A 6,710-nucleotide genomic window follows, 5' to 3' on the forward strand; every position below is an offset into this window, starting at 1 on the left:
AAAACCAGTACAAACGCACGAACGATGTCATAAATAACAGTACCGCCGATAGTTGTTGTTGACAAACAACGGCACTAATTTTATTCAAAAGAAAAGATCCCATTACACCGCACAACGTTTTGTTGACATTTCACAGCAGTAATTGTTTTCACCTCAATAGACGTCAGTGATTGGTTGAAATTACCGAAATACGACAATTTTAGCACGAAATAACTTCAAAACGATAAAATTTTCTTGATAACACTAAGAGTAAAAGATGTTTTATATGACACATTCTACCAGTGTCCCAAGTTTGAAAGTGTTTCGTTAAGAAAACAAGTGGCGCCCGCCAAATCAGAAAGATCCAAAACCTAAACCATGTGTATAATACGCACCCCTTCTCTAACTTGAGTCAAGGAGGTCTATATAACGTCTTTGGTTTGTAAACATACATACGGTAACGTCTTTTATTATTATTGTATATATATATATAACATAATGCAAACGTGTAGCTTTTTTGTGCACTTTGTAGGAAATAAAGAAGTAACAGTAATAACGTCAGTGAAAAATAAATATTAAGTAAATTGCATTTACACATTTATCACTATCAGTTACAAGCCCGACATCACAAAATGCGTATGAACAAACATTGCCGGACGGCAAATAGAGACTCGGACAATGCTTAGAAAATATTTTTCATTTTTAACCTCGTATATAGTACGCACTAGAGATTTTGACCTTTAAATTTTGGGGAAAAAAATGCGGATTATACTCGAGGATTTACGGTACTTGAAACGAAAACCGGTGTGTTAGTTAAAATATCGCAGTGAGTTTGCATTGTCACCAATAGATCATGAGAAATTCTGACAGTGATAGAAACAGGGTTTTAAAATTGGTACTCATCTTTATCTGCGTAAACTGGAGCAACGTGAAATGAAGACAAACGCCCTAAGACAAACGAACTACCTGCTTCAGGAATTGAACTTTCGACATAATGGTAATGAGTCAAACACCCGAATCACTGAACCACGCACCTTCTATAAAACAGAACTCAGTGATACAAAAAGATGAAATGGTCATGAAAATACATTTGATCAGGACTGAACCAGAGCAAAACAACAAAATTTATACCAACTCTAAAGACTTATAAGAAGCAATAAGTCATTACTATAATACTTCTGCTATGTGTGACAATGATTCAACTTCAAGTCATGCACTGAAGTAGGTGCATATCCTCTTTAAATTGGGGACAATATTTCTGCTTTTACTGTCTTGAACAGAGCCAACGCAGACGAGTAGTTTATGTTAAAGCTACAATTCAGTATAGACACGCCTTTTTGATTAGTCATATCCATTGTTCCACATTTTACTTCGTTTATGTTTTTGAGTCTATAAAAATCTTTGACGTTTGGGAAAATAGCAAACAATTTCAGAATTAATGACGAAGAGTAGATAAAACCGAGACACAGAAAAATGCAGAAAATGGATTCTTTATTGGTTCAAATCCCGACGGTTTTGAGTTTACATTTCATTTTGTCTCTTTATTGTCGATAAAATAAGACGCCAATAAAATAACGAAGTCAATTCAATCACGCAGACTCCTCTGTGACAATTATCGTTTTTTTTAGCTTAATTAAAAGAAATTACGATGTAGTCGGGGAGGTAAATAGATACTTGTGACGCTCACCACTTTTACAAATCCAATAGCGACGCAATTTAATCGATTCCAACAAAGAATCGAAACCGAGTTGTAGACGCGATATACCGTTAAGTTAACTACACAACACATCATCTGCTATGCAATATCAAAGTAATTTCTCAGTCTAGAGATCGGTTTACCACAAATGCGAAATTAACGAAGAAGTCGGATCAATGAAACTAAAAACGAAAATCAATATGAATGTCCAACCTAAAATATCACCCACTAACTGAAAGAAAAAACTCAACCAAACATAATACGACGAATTTCTTCTGTCTTGGTCGCTAGGCAACAAAGTAGTGGTCTTTAGTCTTAATAATTATTGTATAGTTTGGTGAAGTTCAGAGTTCAGTTCATGCATAGTTTAAGTTCTTTCCTTAGTTACAATGTAAATCGATCTCTGCGGTACCTACAGATTACCGATGTAAATGACCGACATCTATATTATATCAGAAACTTCGAGGGTCACGAATTAGCAGAGTCGTTAAATTCTCACAACGTTTGTTCTGGTCATCTGTGCTCAGAGTTCAAATCCCGTTGATGCAAGCTTTGCCTTTCTTATTTTTGGCGTTGACTAAAAAAAAATACTAAACAAAGTACCGCAATTGTCGGCATACAAGATGCACTTTGGCATAAGGTGCATCCCTACATCTTTGAGTATATATTGTAGAAAATATATATAGAGTATATATTGTAGAAAATATATATAGAGTATATATTGTAGAAAATATATATAGAGTATATATTGTAGAAAATATATATAGAGTATATATTGTAGAAAATATATATAGAGTATATATTGTAGAAAATATATATAGAGTATATATTGTAGAAAATACAAATTTAGTGGGATTCATCAACTCATTCATTCGATATCCTATCCATAACACGGTCGCATTTGACTCATAGCAATATTTTTGTTAAACTTAGGAATAACAAAAAAAACAGCGCGTCTCATACACCAACATATACATATGATTTACTACCATTCAAAAGCAGTGGGTTGACGGAACGGTAAGAATATTGGACGGAAACCATGCTGAATTTGTTCCCAGTATGGCCTATGTGATGTTACACTCAAACCGTCACCCGGTTTAACAGCTACAGCTATCACCGCGAGTCCACTTTGATACAAAAGTGCATATAATTAAATATTAATAAGCCAATATACCATTGAGTTTGCCACCACTGCAATACAGCCTATTCAGGCTGATACAGCAGACCCAAAAGTGCCAACCCCATAAAAGCGTCGCCCGGTACGGACTCCTCGTCGCTTCGCTATTGCAAATATGAATCCAGTTCTTTCCACTACAAGACTATGCAAGGTATCAACCTTGGATCTTTCTGATTTGACGGGCAACACTTTTAATTAATGTTTTATGTAGTGTTTTTCGTACCGAAACACTTTCAAACTTCGTATACTTGTATATTTTGTGTTATAGAACAGATAAAAAATGTTGTATTCGAAGTTATTTCATGTAAAAATTGTCTAAACCCTTACTAGGGAATAATGATATAACTAAACAGCGAATAACACTCTTGACACCGGCAAAAGTTATTGTTTATAAAAAAAACAGCAGTAACTGTATTCAGCTGAATAGACGTCAGTGATTGGTTGAAATTACAGAAATACGACAACTTTAACATGAAATAACTTGCAATATATAAATTTTTGTTAAGAAAGCTAAGAGAAAAAGATGTTTTATATGACACATTCTACCAGTATCCCAAGTTTGAAAGTGTTTCGTTAAGAAAACAAGTGTTGCCCGTCAAATCAGAAAGATCCGATACCTTGATGGGTAAAACGCATGCAAGTGGTAGGGAACTCTAGGAAAAAATGGTGATAAAAAATGTGACATGTGCGGGGTCTAAACGGAATGAACCCCCATAAAGGATGGTGAGAAGAGACATAGGTATTAAATAGGCTCAGACTTACTAATTTCACCATGCTTAAGTTATGTATGTATTTTATATGATAATCTGACATTGTGAACCAGATGTAGCATTCGATGATAAATGTTCCACGTCTTTTACGGCTAATTTTCAGATTTGGCATGGAGAGTCAGTTGTTCGATCATTTGAATTATCCGCTCCTGAATTAATTTGTAAATGACAAAGTATTCCGCAGACATGTGTACCCTCCTCAACATAATTCTGAAGCAGAATCAGTGTGGTACAGTATGTAGCAAAGGTGTGTTTTTGATTACAAGTACACATCACTCGGTGGGTTTTTATGCAGTTCCTCATTAACCAATTTCACTGACAAAGTATGGATCAACTCATGGCTACAGAAAATAATATTTACCCTGTCGAATTCTCCATTGCATAACTAGGACTTCAATGGGACTCTTCTTTTCTCTTTAATCTTACTTCATGATGTTTCCCACTGTCTGTTCCAAGCATTTTTCTGCCGCTGGAGAGCAACATAGATAGCCGACGAGCAACTGACACAGGATTTGCTTGTCTTCATTCCAGGTTCTTGTCATCGAAACACTCCCAGAATGCAACACACTAGAATCGAATCGCGGACTTCGTGGTTGTGAAACAATCTTTTCAACCATTCAACCAACATATTTATAACAGCTCTTATTTGAAGTTAGTGAAAATACCACTTAGAACTTGGATTATAAGTCAAGTAGTACCTATAGACAATTCACTACAAATTTCAAATACTCCAACATGGTTTTAGAATAATTCTAGTGTAATTTAGGACATTCTATAAGTATTTTGAATAGGAACTTGAAATGAGAATGTAAGTGAGGTCTCGTTCCATATCTATTCGTCATTCACCAAATTCATATTCGTAACTTGCTTTCACTACCATTGTAAATTCAGTAGATACTATACTACAAACCAACAGTATGTTATCAAGACGAGGCAGAGCTGTAAAAAAACCCAGAAAACTCATTTAATTCATGTAGTTATATGTAATTGAATGCTATTTGATTATTTAATGCGTCCGTATGTGTTTGAAGTTTGATCTTTGTTTGCACATTCTATAGAAGTATTAACGTACGCTGATAATTTGATTAGAAAAACACAAACAAAAACACACACACTCACCCACACTATACACTTATCACACAAACACGCACACACATATATATAATATCTTGCCTAAATTTGCATATGATTACAGAGGGTCAGTGTGATGTGTCACATAATTTGAATTTCTGCTTATAGAAACTTTGATATATTGACTTGATGGTCTGTATGATGCTGTAATTGCCAGATTTTCATATTAAAGAAATTTAATTAATTTTTACTCTTTTTTTTTTCTTTAAAAGAAAAGAGATGTTACATAATGCCTACTTGAGTTGGAGTTTTGCTCCTCTCTGGTTGTGGTTTGAGTATGAAATGTGTGTATGTGTGTGTGTGCGCACGCGCGTGTATGTGTGTTCGTTCTATGGAACATAAAAAAGTATTCATGTTAAGAACACTATATTATACATATAGTAGTGTTCTTGGTTGAAAATCAGCTGCAAATAAGTTCTGACAAGAGTTTAGGACATCGAATTGTAAATAGGTCTTTGTGGTAGAGAATCAGAAGTGTAGGGACACCAACAAACTCTGAAGCACGTAAGAGAGTGAGCGAGAGAGAACGCTGTAAACTGTAACTCGGAGATGGGCAACAATGGGGCGATGTGTCCCGAGTTATGCTTTTAATAGGGTGATACTTTTGGGTCCGCCGCTATATAAGCTTGACTAGACTGTAATGCCAGGTAAGGGCAAACACAAAGAATACCTCTGACGGCACACAAGAAGCTATAATAGAAAGGTCTGAAAGGAATATCTTAACCCGAATTATACAAGAGTTGTAAGACGTCCTTTTTATAAATTGGTCTGACAGAAAACTTTACGTCACGTCTGTAAACTATCACAATCATATATGTGTGTATGTATATCTATTCGTTAACATGAGTGGTAACGTTTTTGCTAAAACAATCCCATTTAAGTACAGACTCTCTCTTATACCTAAACATCGAACCACTCAATTCTCGTGTAAAAGTGGAGCTGTTTTTGTTGGTGGTGGTCATCAAGCAAAGTCATGGGCAAACTCCAGCCCGCAAGATTTCTGAATTAGCTCAAATCTTTTAGTTGTGTGGACCGCCTGATGCGCCATATCTCAAGCGGCCCCCTTCTCGAAAAAGGTTGCCATGTTTGGTACTAGAGCCAAACACAAGTAGCAGTAGTACCATCCGAAGTCATGTGATTGTTCGTCCAGAACCTTCACATTACAACGATTATACTTCAATTTAAGGCTGCGAGCTGGCAGAATCGTTAGCATGCCGGGCGAAATGCTTGGCGGTATTTCGTCTGCCGTTACGTTCTGAGTTCAAATTCCGCCGAGGTCGACTTTGCCTTTCATCCTTTCGGGGTCGATAAATTAAGTACCAGTTACGCACTGGGGTCGATGTAATCGACTTAACCCCTTTGTCTGTCCTTGTTTGTCCCCTCTAAGTTTAGCCCCTTGTGGGCAATAAAGAAATAAGAAACGTTAGCACGCCGGGCAAAATGCTTAGCGGTATTTCGTTTGTCTTTACGTTCTGAGTTCAAATTCCGCCGAAGTCGACTTTGCCTGTCATTCTTTTGGGGTCGATAAATTAAGTACCAGTTGCATACTGAGTTGATCTAATCGACTAGCTCCCTCTCCAAAAATTTCGGGCCTTGTGCCTAGAGTAGAAAGGATTATCAATTTTTTTGATAATCCTCATCATAATGATGACGTCGAGGAGGAGGGTGGTGGTGGTTGTGGTAACGTTACACATTCCCGTGAGCATTGTTCAAGTATCGAGCTACGATGACTTCTAGTCGGGTACGTTAAAACACGGTGTGTTGCCGAAAAATAAATAGCTTGTCTTTCAAAACAGAAAAAAAAACGTACTAGCTCACCTCAGAGTGCAGACTGTATTAACCTGCCTATCAACGTTATCGACACAGAAAGATACAACTCAACATTACATTTCACTGTAGACATATGTGTATGTATGCATGCATGTGTGTATATGTGTTTATATATATATATATATAT

The 6,710-nt window shown here is 36.3% G+C and overlaps 1 protein-coding gene across 3 annotated transcripts in view; it reads right to left on the reverse strand.

Moving 5' to 3' along the window:
• LOC106872380 (protocadherin beta-15) overlaps positions 1-6,710 on the reverse strand; it is a 640,647-nt gene that overhangs the window by 538,598 nt on the left and 95,339 nt on the right. The gene's annotated exons all lie outside the window — the stretch shown is intronic.

This window comes from Octopus bimaculoides, chromosome 14 (assembly GCF_001194135.2).
Source record: "Octopus bimaculoides isolate UCB-OBI-ISO-001 chromosome 14, ASM119413v2, whole genome shotgun sequence".
Classification (NCBI taxonomy): domain Eukaryota; kingdom Metazoa; phylum Mollusca; class Cephalopoda; order Octopoda; family Octopodidae; genus Octopus; species Octopus bimaculoides.